Source organism: Mobula birostris, chromosome 5, assembly GCF_030028105.1.
Source record: "Mobula birostris isolate sMobBir1 chromosome 5, sMobBir1.hap1, whole genome shotgun sequence".
NCBI classification, from domain to species: Eukaryota; Metazoa; Chordata; class Chondrichthyes; order Myliobatiformes; family Myliobatidae; genus Mobula; species Mobula birostris.
This window is the reverse complement of record NC_092374.1, coordinates 112,952,752-112,972,357: the sequence shown is the minus strand read 5'-3', so window position 1 is coordinate 112,972,357 and position 19,606 is coordinate 112,952,752. Positions and strand designations below refer to the sequence as shown.

General features: G+C 41.1%; 1 protein-coding gene across 16 annotated transcripts in view; it reads right to left on the bottom strand.

Moving 5' to 3' along the window:
* Positions 1 to 19,606, bottom strand: part of LOC140197937 (R3H domain-containing protein 1-like) — a 173,085-nt gene that overhangs the window by 118,868 nt on the left and 34,611 nt on the right. For 13 of the 16 annotated variants that reach the window (XM_072258567.1, XM_072258568.1, XM_072258581.1 and 10 more), the window contains exon 2: positions 14,461 to 14,656. The exons of 2 other annotated variants lie outside the window; for them this stretch is intronic. The gene's annotated coding sequence lies outside the window, so the exon portion shown is untranslated. The remainder of the gene's footprint in view (positions 1 to 14,460; positions 14,657 to 19,606) is intronic. One more of the 16 variants, XM_072258570.1, reaches the window with a different exon arrangement.

Here is a 19,606-nt window from a genome sequence, read left to right as displayed (position 1 = left end):
AAAGCAATAGACATTCGAATCATTACTTTCCTATGTATATGTTAAATTTAAAAATCTTGATCTTTCATTTGTGGTCAAGCAAACTCTCCTCTGAAATAATCCAAAACTGTAAAATGACCACAGGGATTTTTAAATGATCAGAATCCGAGATGCATTCAGCACAGAAACAAGCCCTTCAACCTCCCAACTCTGATGGGGACCAACTAGTCAAGTGCCGACACTTGCAACTTGGATGTCACTTTGTAACAAAACTAAGCAGTTTCTGAGACCTCTTATTTTGCTTTTATGTTTCCTTCCCTCCATTACCCAACTTGCTTTGACCGTCCTGAACTAAAGATGACAGCTTTCTCCAGGAGCTGTCAATTAATTTAGATATATTTTCTCCTTTCGCTGGCCATTTCAAATTCTCATTCAGTATTTTGGAGACTTGGATCAGGTTTCCTTTTAATTTCTTTACTTCAGTTCACAACAGTTTAGTTTCTTGACAATTTTCTTAATTAAAACTTTGCTAAACCGTTTTCGCAGTTTGGAGTACGACAATGAAAACATGCACACCATAATCTGGAAATTATATGGCTGGTAAACTTTGTAAAGTTAATGATACTACTTCAGATTTAAAATCTAATTATTCTCGGACACATTCCAATACCACAGAAGCACAGAAGTGGAAGCATGAGGGTGATTCTCTTTTTGCTTGATCTACCACTTGATACAATCATGGTTGCTCGTCAATCACAGTGGCAGATTCTTGCTTTCGCCATGTCTCTTACTATATTGTCTCTAAAAGTCTATTCATCTCCCCCCCCCCCCACTGGTTCTTGGCCACCAACAGCATACTATGGTAGAGAATTTCAAAAGTTCACCACCCCCAGTGAAGAAATTTCTTGTTATTCAGTATTAAACATTTTGCCACATAGGCCAAGATTGTGGTCTCTAAATCAAGATACTTTGCCCATCCCCACAGCAGTAGGATTATCCTCCTTTACTAAGCTATGTTAGAATTGTGTATGGTTTAATTAAATTCCCTCCAATGCTTCCAAACTTGAGTGGATACTGGACTAGTCAGCACAATTGCTTTTCCTAAGTCTTTCCCTTGCATCGAAGAACACTACAGCACAAAAACACGCCCTTCAGCCCATCTAGTCCACATCACTGTTATCATCCCTAGCCTCATCAACCCGTATTTGGACCAGAACCCTCCCCATAAGCATCCATCTACTTATCCAAATTTATCTTAAATGTTGCAATCAAACCAGTATCCATTACATTCGCACACTCACACCACCCTCTGAGTGAAGTCGTTCCTCCTGAAGTTCCCCTTAAGTTTCATACTTCACCCTCACCCCTACCTTACTCCTGTACTCAGCCAAGGCTAATATGCAACTTGCCTCATTTTCTACTTGTTATATTTACTTTCAACACAAGCACGCAGATCCTTCTCTACGTAAACATTCCAGTTGTTCTATCTTTCAGTTTTTATTACCAAAGTGGTTAATTTTGCTCTTATTTTTCATTTGCTCACTTACTCAACTTTTAAAATCCACTTTGAAGCCTCTCCTATTTAACAACCCCAAACGTTTTACAGGTACTGCAGACTTACAAATAATACATCTCAGGTCAATAATCTAAGAAGTTTGATTTGCATTGTGAACAGCTGCAACCTCAGCATCCATTCCTGTGGCACACCACCTGTCCCCATATTCCACCAGAGATTTAGCCCTACTGTTTCTTGAATATCTCTGATTCAGTATGTCAGTGAAATAATTCTTAAATTCTACTTGCTTTAATATTGCAATATTAATTTCATGATAAAAGGCAATCTGAAAACCTAAACACACATCTGTGTCTTTCCTCATCTATTCTATTGGTTATACCCTCAAAAAAGTCGAAACACTACTTCCCTTTCATAAATTCTACATGAACTTTGTCCAGTATCATTCATATTCCTTTATTCCAGACTGAAACTCATACGGAGTTACAGCCATAGGTAGTTCAGCACGGATACTGGCCTGCTGTCCAACAAGTCCATGCCAACTATCGTGCCTAGCCAGCTAGTCCGATTTCCTGTGTTTGACCAATCACTGCTTAAACTCCACCATTCCATGTACCGATTCATGTGCTTCTTAAATGATACGACTTTATCTACCTCAGCTTCTTCTGGCAGCTTATTCCACATATTCACCATACTCACTCACTGTGTTAAAAAGTTCTCTCTTTCAAACCATTCTCAGTTCACCCTAAATCTATGCTGCCTAGTCTTGGTCTCTCTGACTGTGGAGAAAAGACTGTTACTATCCACTTTATACATGCCTCTCATAATTTTAAGCATTTCTACAAGGTCACCCCTCCTCCTTCTGCATTCCAAGGAATTAGTACCAAGCCTGGACTTCTCCCTGTAACTCAAGGCCCTCTAGCTCTGGCAACATTCTCAAATCTTCTCTGCAATCCTTTGTTTAACATCCTTCCTACAACAAAATGACCAATAATATATGTGGTACTCTAAGAGTCGCCTCACCAATGTGGCAACAATGTACAACTACACCATGATGTCCAAACACAAGTGCCCTGACTGATGAAAGCTGGTATGCTAAAATGCCATTTTTTCCCTCATTTCACCACCCCCCCCCCACCACCCTTGGCCCACTTCCCTAACTGATCTTCACTCAACACCTAACTTTGTGCCATTCACAAATGTACCAAACAGGCCACTTGCATTCACAATCAGTTATAAAAATAACAAAGGTCTCAACACTTAACCCTGCAGACCAATACTGGTCACCAGCCTTCATTCTGAGTAACAAATGTCAATCACCCTCTGCTTCCTCCTTCCACCTTCCAAGCCAATTTTGAACACTTAACTAGCTCTTCCTGGATTCCACGAGACCCAATGTTCCAGACAAGCCTACCATGAGAGAAACTTTCCAAAGGCCTTGCTGATGTTCAAATAGACGACATGCAATCCCCCTCAACCTCATCGGCTTTTTTTTGTTATCTCGATATCACCTTGATGATAGATTAATCTGCCTGTAGCTCTCTCTCTCCTCTCATTTTTCTAAACAGTGAAATTACATTTACCACCCTCTATTGGAACTGCTCTATAATGTACATAATTTTCAAAGTAATTTTATTATTGAAGTGCATATATTTCAAGGTCACCATATACAACCCTGAGATTCACTTCCCTGTGAGCATTCACAGTAAATACAAGAAGCACAATAGAACAAAATGAATGTCAAGATGACAACCGATGTAACCACTCTTTTTAACAGGAGGAACCCAGCAGGTCAGGCAGTATCTGAGGAGGGAAATGGAGATGACCATTGATCTGGGCTGAACATTGATGGGAGAAAGCCAGTACACAAAATGGAGAGTTAGCGTAGGGGAAAAACTAGCTTGGGTTAGGTGGATACAAATGAGCAGGAATTGTTTGACAGGCAGGTGAAGACAGGGAGAAAGAAAGCTGGAGGAAGACTGAGGTGACGTGTGAAGAAAGCAGAGAGGTAGGGGAAAGAAATTGGGTTTGGAAAGAAGGAGGAATTAAAATGGTTAGCAGCTGGGACTGTCAGATAAGCATTACAGACAGGGTGCATGTGCTCAGCAAAGTGATCACTTAGTTTGTGCTTGGCTTCACAAATGCCGAACAGCAAGCCACATCCAGAGCAACAGATTCTACAGAGAAGGTTGGAGGTGGGATACATGAATCTGTCTCACCCAATACATTTAGGCCCCTGAATGAAGATGAGCGAGGTGGTATAGGGTTAACGCAGCAGGCCAGGCAGCATCTATAGGAAGAGGTCGACTGTACCTCTTCCTATAGACGCTGCTTGGCCTGCTGCGTTCCCCAGCAAACTTTAAGTGTGTTGCTTGAAATTCCAGCATCTGTACATTTCCTCGTGTTTGTGGTATAAGGATAACTCTCCCACTCAGCACCACCCCACTGTTGTTGATGGGAGCTCTCATCTACAACTGCTCTATTTCCTGCAACTCTCCTCTCAGCCTCTCTCCCCTTGACAGAACAATGTCCTTGCCTTTCACCTAACAGATTCTGCGTTCATCACATTATTCTTCAACATTTCTGCTAGCTACAACACAATCTGACCACCAGCCACACCATCCACTTCTGATTTCTGCAGGGACAGCTTTCTCCATGACTCTTTGTTTGATCATCCCTCCCTACTCGTCTCTTCCTCTTCCCAGGGAATTCTCCGGAATTGGAGGTATAACACCTGTTCCAACACAATCGATCCAGGGTCCATGACCCACATGAACGTCCTCCAAATTCATCTATTGAAATGGATGGCCTGCTGTATGTTGGTGATCTCGTGTCCAGACCAGCGATTACTTTGCCAACCATCTGCTCTCTATCTGCAACAGCCACCTGAGCTCCTGGCTGCTCCACATTTTAATTCCTCTTCCCAGTCACACATTAAGCCGTTTGTCCTCAGCCTCACTACTACCAGGGTGCAACCCAATATAAAACTCTGCCCAGTTATTGTACAACCCAACAGCATGAACATGGAATTCTCCACTTTCAAGTAACCTACTCCTCCTATCTCTTTCACTCTCCTTCTGACCCATCCAGGCGCTCTCACACGCTCCCTTTTTAACTCCCCTGCCACTCCCCCCATTATCATTCAGTTTTTCTCCCTCCATACACTTTTAGATTTTTTCTTCTTACATTCTTGTGGAAGGCTTTACAAATTTGCCATCATGATTAATGTTTCAAATTGATTTGATGTTTTTGGACTAGGGCAATCATTTTGAATATTATTTTCTACTTGTTAAATATTTCATATTATATACATTTTAGCTAAGTTTCTGCCTATTAATTATTTTTCCCTACAAGCAGAGAAGAACAAGTATGCTTGTATGGTTCTGCATTATAACTAAAAAAAAAAGGAAAAAATGTAACCCTTTCACTCTTTTCAGCTGCAAACTTTGGTAAGAATAAAACAGACAGGCAGAAAAACACAATTAACATTCCAGTTAAAAACTTATCCTGTTCCATAATCATGAAAGATTATGAGCCACAGATGCTAATTCTTTTTATCCCCCAAATCAACTGCTCATTCTGCAGGACATATTCTGTTGCTTTTAATTTGAATATTTTCAGCATTCACAGTATTTTGCATAGAGTTCAACCACTTCTCAAGTGGAGGAAGGAGAAACTAATTAACCACAGAACTTTCCAGCTTATGTATAACCTTTCACCTGAGAGATAAACTACGCAAGTACAAATCAAGAGCCAGCTGAGTTTTGCAGAAAGCAGGTTATGATTCATTATCTGAGATAAACTTCTTAATGTGGGCGATTTGAGACATTGACAACTTGATTACTCACGACAGCATTCACAAAAATCTAAGTTCATGGAATCAGAGGTAGTATTTGTGTGATAGTCATTTGTAATTGACAGCAAGTACAAGACACAGATTTTAAATATTCTCTCATTCACAATAGGACCCCTGCATTTAGGCTGTTTGTAGAATAGTAACTCATTCTTACGGAATGTACAATTCACAACCCAAAAATTTGAGATATGGAATAAAACTCACTTTCACAGAACTTATGTAGAAAATGTAAATAAATGAGACGTGGAATCCATGGATATTTGGAATCCGAATTGGCTTGCCTGCCAAAGAGGTTGTAGATGGAGCACATTCTGCCTGGAGGTTGGTAACTAGTGATGTTCTACAGGGGTCTCTATTCTTTCTGATTTTTATAACTGAATCGAATGAGGAATTAGAAGGGTGGGCTAGTAAGCTTGTAGATAACATGAAGATTGGTGGTGTCGTGGATAGTGTGGAAAGCTGTTGCAGGTTACAATGAGATATAGATAAAATGCACAGTTGGGCAGTGATGTGCCAGATGGCATTCAAACCGAAACAGTGTTTGAAAGATTGAACTTGAGGGCAGAGTACAAGGTTAATGCAGGATTCTTAGCAGTGTGGTAGAACAGAGAGAACTTGGACTCCACAACTACCCTATCAGCTTGTATGGACTAGATGGCATATGACTTGCTGGCCTTTTATTGGTCAGTCTAGAGCCGCCAGGTAATGTTGCAGTTCTAAAACAAATTCTGGTCAGAACATATTGGAGAATAGTGTTCAGTTCTGGTCATCCCAAGGACCTGGAAGCTTTAGAAAGCATGCAAAGGAGATTTATAAGGATGCTGCCAGAATTAGAGAACGACTTATGAGGAAAGGTCAAGTGAGCCAAGGCTGTTCTACTTGGAGTGAAGGAGGATGCGAGGAAATTTGATAGAAGCACAGATAGAGTGGATAGCCAGCACCTTTCTCCCATGGTGGTAATGGTGAATACCAGAGGACATCTGTTTAAGGTGAATTGGAGGAAAGTTTAGGGGAATTGTCAGAGGTAGGTTTAATTTTCCTGCACAGAGAGTGGTGGTTGCCTAGAATGCACTGCCAGGGTAGAGCTAGAAGCTAAAACATAATATGGTCATTTACTACACTCCTAGTTAGGATGTTTAAAAAAATGGAGGCTTTATGGGCTGTGTAGGATTGCTTAGATTTTCCTTTATTTATTTAGCAATACTGCATAACATGCTCTCCCAGCCTAACAAACATATGCCGCCCAATTACATCCATGTAACCAATTAGCCAACCAACCCATATGTCTTTGGAATGGGGGAGGTGAACGAGATACCCAGAAGACGCCCACGTGGTCATGGGGAGAATATACAGACAGCGACAGAATGCAACCTGAGTTTCTGGCGCTGTAACAGCGCTACACCGTTACGCTACCATGCTGTCCAACTGATGACTGACCACAGAGTAGGTTTATATAGGTTGGAACAACATCGTGGGCTGAAGGTTAGGTACTGTCCTCGGCTATTCCATGCTCTACACCTTCTCCTAGACATGCTAATCCCCCAATACTTGGTGGCTCTTGTATATTGTTTCTTTCAGATTATAAATTACATACATCTAAGACACATTAACTTACACAAATTACAGCAGTAAGATAGAGGGACATTAAAGCAAATGAGAAAATCTATGGGGAAAGATTTCACCATGATGAAGAATGAATTACTTTCTTAATGACAAACTAAAAGTTGCAAAGGTACAAAGTGTGCATGTAATTCATGTTGAAAAATTGTCAAGACTTGAATCTGAATGAGACACAACTGATGGAATGGGTTCTTTAAGTCAAATGAGTGAAATTACCAACATGATGAATTATTCTTCAGATATGTAGAGTGAAGATCAGGCCTTCACTCTTGGGCCGTTTTCCACAACTTCTACACACCCATTCCTCAAGTTCCCACTGACTATTGGGCATCTATAACACAGCCCCACTAGAGTGATACTCCACTTGTTTTTTAAGTTCTACCTATATAGTCTTATTGAATGATTTCCCCAGAACATCATCCAAGTACTGTTGTTGTATCCTTCATTAACTAAAAGATAACAAACACTCCTTCCTGTTTATCTGTACCTCTGTCATGCCTACAGCATCTCTATTCTGGAATGCTGACTTGACAGTCCAGCTCTCTGCTCAGCCAAGTTCCTATTACAACTGTAACTACCCAGTGCTCAGAGCTGATCCATGCTCCGAGTTCAACTGTACCTCGTGCAGAGAGATAAATGCAGTTTGACTGAGTATTCCTTTCCCTACCTTTACTGTGCTCCTGGCTATCTTGATTACTACACTTGTTCCAAAGTTACTGCCTCTTGGCATCCAGGCTCATAGCTAAATGAAAAAAGGTTACACAAGTGGATAAGGTGATAGAAACATAGAATAGTACAGCACAGTACAGGCCCTTCAGCCCACAAGGTTGTGCCGACCCTTAAACCATGCCTCCCATATAACTCCCCACCTTAAATTCCTCCATATACCTATCTAGTAGTCTCTTAAATTTCACTAGTGTATCTGCCTCCACCACTGATTCAGGCAGTGTATTCCACGCATCAACCACTCTCTGAGTAAAAAAAACCTTCCTCTAATATTCCCCTTGAACTTCCCAAGCCTTACCTTAAAGCCATGTCCTCTTGTATTGAACAGTGGTGCCCTGGGGAAGAAGCGCTGGCTATCCACTCTATCTATTCCTCTTATTATCTTGTACACCTCTATCATGTCTCCTCTCATCCTCCTTCTCTTCAGAGTAAAGATCTAGCTCCCTTAATCTCTGATCATAATGCATACTCTCTGAACCAGGCAGCACCCTGGTAAATCTCCTCTGTACCCTTTCCAATGCTTCCACATCCTTCCTATAGTGAGATGACCAGAATTGGACACAGTACTCCAAGTGTGGCCTAACCAGAGTTTTATAGAGCTGCATCATTGCCTCGCAACTCATAAACTCTATCCCTCGACTTATGAAGGCTAACACACCATAAGCTTTCTTTAACAACCCTATCTACCTGTGAGGCAATTTTCAGGGATCTGTGGACATGTACCCCCAGATCCCTCTGCTCCTCCACACTACCAAGTATCCTGCCATTTACTTTGTACTCTGCCTTGGAGTTTGTCCTTTCAAAGTGTACCACCTCACAATTCATCCCGGTTGAACTCTATCTGCCACTTCTCACCCCACTTTTGCATCCTATCAATGTCTCTCTGCAATCTTCGACAATCCTCTACACTATCCACAACGCCACCAACCTTTGTGTCGTCCGCAAACTTGCCAACCCACCCTTCCACCTCCACATCCATGTTAATAAAAATCACAAAAAGTAGAGGTCCCAGAACCGATCCTTGTGCGACACCACTAGTCACAACCCTCCAAGCCAAATGTACTCCCTCCACCACGACCCTCTGCTTTCTGCAGGCAAGCCAATTCTGAATCTACCTGGCCAAACTTCCCTGGATTCCATGCTTTCTGACTTTCTGAATAAGCCTACCGTGTGGAACCTTGCCAAATGCCTTACTAAAATCCATGTAGATCACATCCACTGCACTTCCCTCATCTATATGCCTGGTCACTTCCTCAAAGAATTCTATCAAATCAAATCAAAAACTTTATTGTCATTCTAACCGTACATCAGCTCTGCAGGGCAGGATGAGACAGCATTTCTCAGGAGCAGTGCAATCATAACATAGCACACACAACACTAAATAATAAACACAACAATAAATAGTAAAACACAACAGCCACATGTCATTTAAAATCAAGTTGTAAGTGTCCAGTGCAAGTTAAAAGTGTCCAAAGCAGAGTCAGGTAGAGCAGCTATTTAGCCTGTGGGAGGAAGCTGTTTAGTAGCCTTGTGGTTTTAGTTTTGATGCTCCTAATGTTTTCCTGATGGCAGAAGAACAAACATTTCATGGGGAGGATGTGAGAGGTCTTTAATGATGTACCGTGTCTTCTGGAGGCATCGACTCTGAAAGAGGTCTTGGACAGAAGGTAGGGAGACCCCAATAACCTTCTCTGCTCCCCTAACCACCCTCTGCAAGGCTTTTTTGTCGACAGCACTGCAGCTGGAGTACCAGGTTGTGATGCAAAAGGTCAGCACACTCTCAACCACTCCTCTGTAGAATGTAGTTAAGATGTTAGTGGGGAGTGATGCTTGTTTAAGCTTCCTCAGAAAGTGCAATCTCTGCTGGGCCCATTTCACAATCCCAGTGGTGTTCCTGGACCAGGTGAGATTGTCCGAGACCTGCACCCCAAGGAACTTGATGTTTTCCACTCTCTCCACTGTGGAGCCGCTGATGCTGAGGGGTGTATGCTCAGGCTGAGACCGTATGAAATCGACGATCATCTCCTTGGTTTTGGTGACATTAAGCATCAAGTTGTTATCCCTGCACCAGCTCTCTAGGTGTTTGACCTCCTCCCTGTACATTGTTTCATCAGTTTTGCTGATGAGCCCCACCACTGTTGTATCATCCGCAAACTTAATGATCAGGTTCTCCTTGAATCTGGCTGTACAGTCATGTGTTAGCAGTGTAAACAGCAATGGGCTAAGCACACAGCCTTGTGGGGATCCAGTGCTCAGTGTGATGGAGTCAGAGATGTTCCTGCCAACACGGACTGACTGTGGTCTCTCTGTCAAGAAATCCAGAATCCAGCGACACATGGCAGTGCTAAGGCCAAGCAGCGACAGTTTCTCCACTAGTCTCTGCGAGATGATGGTATTGAACGCTGAACTAAAATCAATGTACAGGATTCTGGCATGAGTGTCTTTTGTTGTCCAAGTGAGAGAGAACTGTGTGCAGTCTGGTGGATATTGCGTCCTCCGTAGAACGATTTGGACAATAAGCAAACTGTAGAGGATCCAGCGATGAGGGGAGGCTGGCTGTGATATGAGGCTTGACAAGCCGTTCAAAACATTTCATCAGGCTTGTTAGACACGATCTGCCCTTCACAAAGCCATGCTGACTGTCCCTGATCAGACAATGATTCTCTAAATGCCCATAGATCCTATCTCTAAGAATCTTTTCCAACAGCTTTCCCACCACAGATGTAAGGCTCATTTGTCTATAATTACCCGGACTATCCCTACTACCTTTTTTGAACAAGGGAACAACATTCGTCTCCCTACAATCCTCCAGTACCATTCCCGTGGACAATGAGGACATAAAGATCCTAGCCAGAGGCTCAGCAATCTCTTCCCTCGCCTCGTGGAGCAGCCTGGGGAATATTCCGTCAGGCCGCGGGGACTTATCCATCCTAATGTATTTTAACAACTTCAACACCTCCTCTCCCTAATATCAACATGCTCCTCACCGCCATCAAGTTCCCTCTCATTGGTGAATACAGAAGAGAAGTATTCATTGAGGACCTCGCTCACTTCCACAGCCTCCGGGCACATCTTCCCAGCTTTATCTCTAATCAGTCCCATCTTCACTCCTGTCATCCTTTTGTTCTTCACACAATTGAAGAATGCCTTAGGGTTTTCCTTTACCCTACTTGCCAAGGCCTTCTCATGCCCCCTTCTTGCTCTTCTCAGCCCCTTCTTAAGCTCCTTTCTTGCTACCCTATATTCAATAGACCCATCTGATCCTTGCTTCCTAAACCTCATGTATGCTGCCTTCTTCCACCTGACTAGATTTTCTATCTCACTTGTCACCCATGGTTCCTTCACCCTACCATTCTTTATCTTCCTCACCGGGACAAATTTATCCCTAACATCCTGCAAGAGATCCTTAAACATCCACCACATATCCATAGTACATTTCCCTGCAAAAACATCCCAATTCACATCCGCAAGTTCTAGCCTTATAGCCTCATAATTTGCACCTTCCCCAATTAAAAATTTTCCTGTCCTCTCTGATTCTATCCCTTTCCATGATAATGTTAAAGGCCAGGGAGCGGTGGTCACTGTCCCCCAGATGCTTACCCACTGAGAGATCTGTGACCTGACCCGGTTCGTTACCTAATACTAGATCTAGTACGGTAATCCCCCTAGTTGGCCTGTCAACATACTGTGACAGGAATCCGTCGTGGACACACTTAACAAACTCTACCCTATCTAAACCATTGGAACTAATGAGGTGCCAATCAATATTAGGGAAGTTAAAAGTCACCATGATAACAACCCTGACGAAGTCCTGACGAAGGGTCTCGGCCTGAAGCGTCGACTGCACCTCTTCCTACAGATGCTGCCTGGCCTGCTGCGTTCACCAGCAACTTTGATGTGTGTCGCTTGAATTTCCAGCATCTGCAGAATTCCTGTTGTTTGATGATAACAACCCTGTTATTTTTGCAACTTTCCAAAATCTGCCTCCCAATCTGTTCCTCAGTATCTCTGCTGCTACCAGAGGGCCTATAGAATACTCCCAATAGAGTAACTGCTCCCTTCCTGATCCTGACTTCTACCCATACTGACTCAAAAGAGGATCCTGCTACATTACCCACCCTTTCTGTAGCTGTAATAGTATCCATGACCAGTAATGCCAGTGATAAAGGCAGAGTATGGCATTTTTGCCTTCATTGGTTGGAGTGTTGAGTGTAAGTGTACAGGAGCCATGCTGCAACTATATAAAACTTTAGTTGGACCTCACTTGAGTATTATGTTCAGTTCTGGATTCCCCATCATAGGAAGGATGTGGGGAGGGTACAGATGTTATCTGGATTAGAGACTATGAGCTACAAGGTCAGACAAACTTAGCTTGTTTTCCCTAGAGCATCAAAGCCAAGGGAAGAACTGACAGGTTTTTAAAGTTACGAAAGGCATAGACAGACAAACTTTTCATCCAGGATAAAAAAAAAAGTGAAATAGCAGAGAACATGTTTTTAAGGTTAGAAGGGTGAAGTCTGAAGGCGAGAATGATAATGTGCCTGAAATAGGTTACCAGTGCAGTATTCCACAAAGGATGTAGCAGAAGGTTCAACAAATTATTAAGCCTGAAGTCTAAACTCAAAGGGATAAAATACACAAACCTCAAGCACTGAGAGGCAAACTTTAGCCATATAATGAATTTCAGGATAAATGCAGAAAAGCTCCATTTTCTGAGTGGGAAAAGCAAGGAACCAGAATAGCTATGATTTACAAGTGAATTCTGGATTTATTTTTAATAGCACAAAACACTGATATATTTTACTTAGAAGGCAATGATCATGCGGACAATTGAAATCTTTCAAATCTGAAACCCACAGCTTTTGTGGTATCAAGGGAGGTTGATACTCAAGTACAGCAAGACTGAATGATAAAATAGACTTAGGGGACTTCATGGCTGCCTTCTTCTATCTGTCATTGGGCTGAATATCTCCTTTCCCACTGTATTATATAATCTTATTGTAATCATGAATTTAAAGTTCAGGAGAATGCAGTTTACAAATTACAGGACTTTTTTTGCCACAGCAAAGCTATGATTAATTAATCCTATTCAAAAGAGTTTTAAATAAATGCAATACACCAGTCATCACTTTTGTTTTAAGTGAACATAATGAAAATCCCAATCAACGCAAGAAAAACACCTAATTTCTGATTATAATCATGTATGGAAGCAAAAAAAAACGCTTGCTTGTAGTTTTTGTTAAAATTAACTCTTTCCTCGCAATAGTACTAATCTAAATGGTCCAATTAGTAGATTTAATCTTCACATCTTATCGTTCCCTCTCAAATACTCTTCCTTTCATTTTTATTTCTATGATCGTTATAAATTACAGCTTTGAAGTATACAAAATCTATGCTGGTTGATTCTATCTTACCGTTCCCTCAGGACTTCTAAAGTGCTTCACTGCTATGTGGACAAGTGTGACATCCACAGTGTGGGATGTTGTTGTGCACAATCGGCAAATGTGATAAATAGCTCCTTAAACTGATTTTGGTGATGCTTGAGGAGGGTAAAAATGTTCGCCGGGATACAAGAACTCCCTGCTCTTTCAATAGTGCAATGCGATCTTATGTCCATCTGAACAGAAAGACAATAGCTTAAATTTGGAAATGACTACATGAGCAGAGCTGCCAGAGAATATATGCACCATCTCTGCATAGCATAAACTGTCAGCACATTAACATACTGCATTGTTTAGTTGCAATTTGAGTCAAATACAAATGTAGTTTTGAACACTAATTAAAAAATTGCATTGGTAATGGTGCCTGATGGTTTACGGTTTCCATCTCAGATGGACAAGTTTGAAGTATTAAAAACATTATTTTTAACCCAAAACCAATGCTTGAGCCAAAGCAGAGCCTCAGTTTATTGCCCACGACAACCATTCTAGCAAAAGCATTACACGAGCCCCAAAGCACATTCCATGCAAGTTCTTACCACCCCACTCCCCCATACACAAATGTGGCAATGATATTACTATAGAATAAGCCAGAAAAATGGGGGCTGGGGGCTGGGGACTGGATAATCCCTGGTTTCTCAATAGTGAAAATGTGTGCTTGCCTTGGTTAGTGACTGAACCTTAGAAGTATTTTGACTGCATCCTCTTAAAGATTATGCACATTTTAAACAATATACAAGTACACAAGAATGATATGCTAGAGGTAAGTAGAATACAAGTACATACACAAAACAGCTGGACTGTATATCCTTGGTTTCACTTCTCCCAAAGGAAGTTTAAATTATGCAACGACATTACAAAAAATATTAAGGCAGACTCTTTTAATGTGACTCACTAGTTTGTTGCAGAAACAAGTACAGTATATGAAAGGCAAAACAATTCTCCTGCGCAACAATTGTAAAATTGTTAACTGAATGGAATCTAGGGTCAAGAGAGGTTTTGTTATGATATGCAGAGTTCCACAGGTCACTGTTCTTTCAGCTTTCATCACAAAATTCATTGCATCTGTTTACAGGAACGACAAAGAGGAGTGAACGGGAATAATCAAAATGAAAGTGAACATGCAAGGGCTGGGTTATCCCTCTAATGTATTTTAAAGAGAAAATGATAAGTTTTGTAATCTACATAGGGTGATATTAGTTACTACCTTAGCAGATGTTCTATTGTTTGATTAATTTTGTAACTGAGAGATTGAGTAACAGGAGCGTGTACTGTTAGGATAGTGCACAATCCTATGCTGGAAACCACAGTTGTAGCCACAGATTTACCTTCGACTTTTGACACCAATGTTTCTGTAATGAGGAAATAAAGCAAACCAAGGTTCCTCCTTAGTGCTGCTGATGAAGATGCCAATTGTACTGAACCTGATGGAAGCTGGCAAGGGGTGTCCCATGTCCTTATTAACAGTGTGAAGTCCTATTCTGAATATTCCTTCTACCGATCAGGCAAATCATTCCCAAACACCTGGAAAGTAAAAATTGAAGCATGTAACTTAAATCCAAAGCACGAATTCCAATCAACCAGGCTCATGATGCTCAAGGAAACAGACCTTTCAATGTAATCAAATGGTGTTGAAGTCATCTAGTTCAGTCTTTCCAGAATCAACGCATCTTCTTCCCACCCACAAATTCAGTTTAATAAAGCTACATGCTATAACTTAACATATAGTTTGCTCATCGAAATCAAAACTTTGCTTCAACCTAACATGCTGCATCACTGCATGACACAAAACTGCTTTGTGGTGGAAAGGAAGGCTAGACAACAGTCAGTCAAAACTGTCCAATAAAATCACTAGCACCAGCCATCCACTATCAAGGACGTGTATACGGGAAGCTGCCAGAGAAAAGCGAGCAATATCACGAAGGATGCCACCCACTCTGCTCATGGACTGCCTGTCCCACTCACATCAAAAAAATACCGTAACATAAATTTTAAAAACAGCTGGAGTAACTTAGCAGGTTAAGCAGCATCGGAGTAGGCAAAGAAACAGTCAACACTTTGAGTGATGACGCTGCACCAACCCACTGAGGTCCTTGGGAAATCTTTCTTCAATTCAGGCATTCCAGTTTGTATTTTCTGTTTAAACTTACACATTTTATATAAGACAGCCTAACAAAATTAGAGATCCTGCAATGCACAACAACACATTAAAAGTATTTTCCACATCACTTTGAATGACTAAAATGAACCTGACATATTAAGTTCAGGATTTTTTTTTTAAATCAATCTATTGGTAGGTATATGGTAGGCTGGTCTTGAAAGTTGGGTCCCATGGAATCCAGGGAGAGCTAATTAAGTGAATTCAAAATTGGTTTGGAGTTGGGAAACAGAGGGTGATGGTTGAAGGCTGTTTATCAGAATGGAGGTGGTAAATTACTTCTGGATACTTGCTACTCTTGCAAGATATTTAGAGAATAAAGCAGAACCCAAGGAACACTAGCAAACAAAAAGCTTGTGACGACCGACCATGAAATGGTATGAATTTCATATTGTACCCAAAAAAACTGCAGCTAAAAGAACACGATTAAAGTATAATACCTTAGCAAAAGTACCACTGACTGAATACAACTGAATGGGGTATTCAAAATGAGTTCTTTAATAAAAAAAACTAACTGCAATATTTGATGTACAATAAAATACAGAATTTACAATGCATAATTGTTGCTTTACTTCAAAGATTAATTTAATTTGGAATAATATAAAGACTTTAAAAAATCAGTTTTATTTGTCATATACACATCAAAACATATAGTGAAATGCAACGTTTGTGTCAACGACCGATACAGTGCAAGGATTGCTGGAGCAGCCTGCAAGAGTCTCGTGCTCCCAGTGCCAAACCTTTGGAATGTGGATCACCCAGAGGAAACCCAATGCAACAATCACTGAGAACATACAACAGACATTACAGGCAGTGGTGGGAATCGAGTTGCTGAATAGACAGTTGCCATTCATCGTATCTATTCCTCTCATAATTGTTAACATTTCTACAAGGATGTTGCTCATTCTCTACGTTCCAGGGAATAAAGAACTAGCCTGGCCAACTTCTCCTCCTCAGTCAGGCCCTCTAGTCCTGACATCTTCAAATCTTTTCTGTACTCTTTCCAGTTTGATCAACCATGACCACAGAAGTTGTACAGAGTACTGCAAGTTTGACTTCACCAACGACTTAAATAACAATATTGTAAAAAAACTCCAATAACCAGTGTCTGACTGATGTAGGCCAGCCTGTTAAACACCAGTTTCACCACTATCTACCTATGACGCTGCTTTCAATGAACTTAAATCCAAGGTCTTATTGTCCCATCAGAGTTCCCAAGTCATACACTGGTTTGACTTTCCAAAATGCATCACAGCTGTCTGTATTGAAATTCATTTACCACTCCTTGCCCACTTTCTTGACTGATCAAGATCGTTATATAATCTACAATAACCTTCACTATTAACACCACCTCCAAATTGTGTCATCCTCAAACTTACTAATCCAGCCTAGTGCATTCCCATCCAAACCAGTTACATAAACAATTCCGTGCCAAAACCATTTAAGCTGCCTACTCCCATTCACCTGCACCAGGACCATAGCCCTCCACGCCCCTACTGTCCATAAACCTACCAAATTTCTCTTGAAACGTTGAAATTGAGCTTAAATGCACCACTTGCGCTGGCACTTCATTCCATATTGTCATGATCCACTGAGTGAAGAGGTTTCCCATATTCCCTTTAAACCTCACTTTTTCCCCTTAACCCATAACCTCTAGCTGTAGTCTCACCCAATCTCAGTGGAAAGAGCCTGCTTGCATTTAACCTATCTATACCCCTCACAATTGTGTACACTTCTATCAAAACTCCTCTCAATCTTCTACGTTCTAAGGAATAAAGTCCTAAACTATTCAATCTTTACAGGACTCCCCCCAGACCCAGCAACATCCTTGTAATTTTTTTTCTGTACTCTCTCAACCTTGTTTACATCTTTCCTATAGGTAGGTGACCAAAACTGCACACAATCCTCCAAATTAGGCCTCACCAACATCTTATACAACTTCAACATAATATCTATCTCCTGTACTCAATACATTGATTTATGAAGGCCAATGTGCCAACAGCTTTCTTTACGACCCTATCAACCTGTAACACCACTTTGAATGAATTATGGACCAATATTCACAGGTCTCTATCCCTTTATTCTACATACACTCCTCAGTGCCCTACCGTTCACTGTGAAAGAGCTACCTTGGTTAGTCCTACTGAACTGCAAAACCTCACACTAGTCTGCATTAAATTCCATCTGCCATTTATTCACCCCATTTTTCCAGATGATGTAGATTTCTCTGCAAACCATGATAGTTTTCCTCATTGTCCATTACACCTCCAATCTTGGTGTCATCTGCAAATTTGCTGATCCAATTGACCACATCATCCAGATCATTGACATAGGTGACAAACAACAAAGGACCCAGCACTGATCCCTGGGGTACACCACTTGTCACAGGCCTTCAGCCAGACAGGCAACCATCAACTTCCACTCTCTGGCTTCTCCCACAAAGCCAATGTCTAATCCAATTTACTAGCTCATCTTGAATGCCGAGCAACTGAAACTTTCTGACCAACCTCCCATGTGGGACCTTGGCAAATGACTTGAGAATCTATATAGAAAACATCCACTGCCTTGCTTTCATCCACCCTCCTGGTAAATTCCTCGAAAAACTCTGTTTAGTCGCACAGGACCTACCATGCAAGAAGCCATGCTGACTATCCTTAATCCGTCCATGTAAATTCAAATACTTACAGTTGCGTGAAAATGTTTGTGACCCTTTGAAATTCTCTGGTTTTCTGCATTAATTACTCATAAAAATATGGTCTTATCTTCAGCTAAGTCACAATTACAAACAAATGCAATCTGCCTAAACTAGTAACACACAAACAATGGTACTTCTCGTCAATACAGAGTACACCATTTAAACAATCAGTCTAGGTTCAAAAAAGTATGTGAAGCTCTGGAGCAATGCCCTCAACCAAAACTATTTGGAGTCAGGTGTTCCAATCAATGAGAGAGATTGGAGGTATGGGTTGTAGAGGTGCCCTGCCCTATAAAAGACACACAAAGTCAGGCTATCGACAGAGCCTGCACTTCTCAAAGAAAGATCTGTTTATGTGCACCATGCTTTGAGCAAAGCATCTTTCAGAGGATTAGAAGAATTGCAGAGATGCATCAAGCTGGAAAAGGCTACAAAAGCATTTCTGAAGACCTGAAATTGTTCCTCAGTCCACAGTAAGAGATATTGTCTATAAATGGAGGAAACTCAATACTGTTGCTATGCTCCCTAGGAATGGGCATGCTGCAAAGATCGTACCAAGAGCACAACGTTCAATGCTCAAAGAGGTGAAAAAGAACCCAAAGGTAACAGCAAAATCTCTAGAACTTGCAAAAGTCTCTGTTCATATGTCCACTAAAAGAAAAACACTGAACAAGAATGGTGTTCATTGAAGGACTCTACAGAGGAAATTTCTGCTCTACAAATAAAACATTGCTGTACGTCTCAAGTTTGCAAAAGACCACCTGGATATTCCACAATGCTTCTGGGACAATGTTTTGTGGACAGATGAGACAAAAGTTGAACTTTCTGACAGAAATACACACCGTTATGTTTGGAGGAAAAAGGGCACTACACAACAACACCAAAGCCTCATCCCAACTATGAAGGAGAATGATGGTTTGGGGCTACTTTCCTATCTCAGGCCTGGAACAACTTGCAATTGTTGAGAGAACAGAATCAAAATTGTATCAAGACATCTTACAGGAGAATGTCAAGGTCTGTCATCTGAAGCTTAATAGAAATTGGACGACTCAACAAGACAATGATCTGAAACACAAGAGTAAATAAAACAACAGAATAGTTTAAAAAGAAGAAAATGTGGCATGGCCAAGTCAGAGTCCAAACAGCAACCCAATTGAGATGCTGTGGTGTGACCTGAAGAGGGATGTTCATGAAAGGTAACCAAAAATACATATTTTTTTTAAATGGAGGGATGGTCTAAAATTCCTCCTCACCATTGTGCAAGTCTGATCAGCAGCTACAGGAAACATTTGGTGGAGGTTTTTGCACCTAAAGGAGGTTCTACCAGTTATTAAATACAAAGGTTCACATACATTTTCCAGCCTGGACTATAAATGATTAAACAATGTGTTCAATAAGGACATGAAAAGTACAACTGTTTGTGTGTACTAGTTTAGGCATATTGTATTTGTCTATTATTGTGATCTAGATGAAGATCAGACCACATTTTGAGTAATTAAAGCAGAAAACCAGAAAATTGCAAAGGGCTCAACCTTTTCTTGCAATTGTATATATCCAGTCCCTTAGTATACCTTCCCATAACTTTCCTACAACCGATATCAGACTCACTGCCCTATGATTT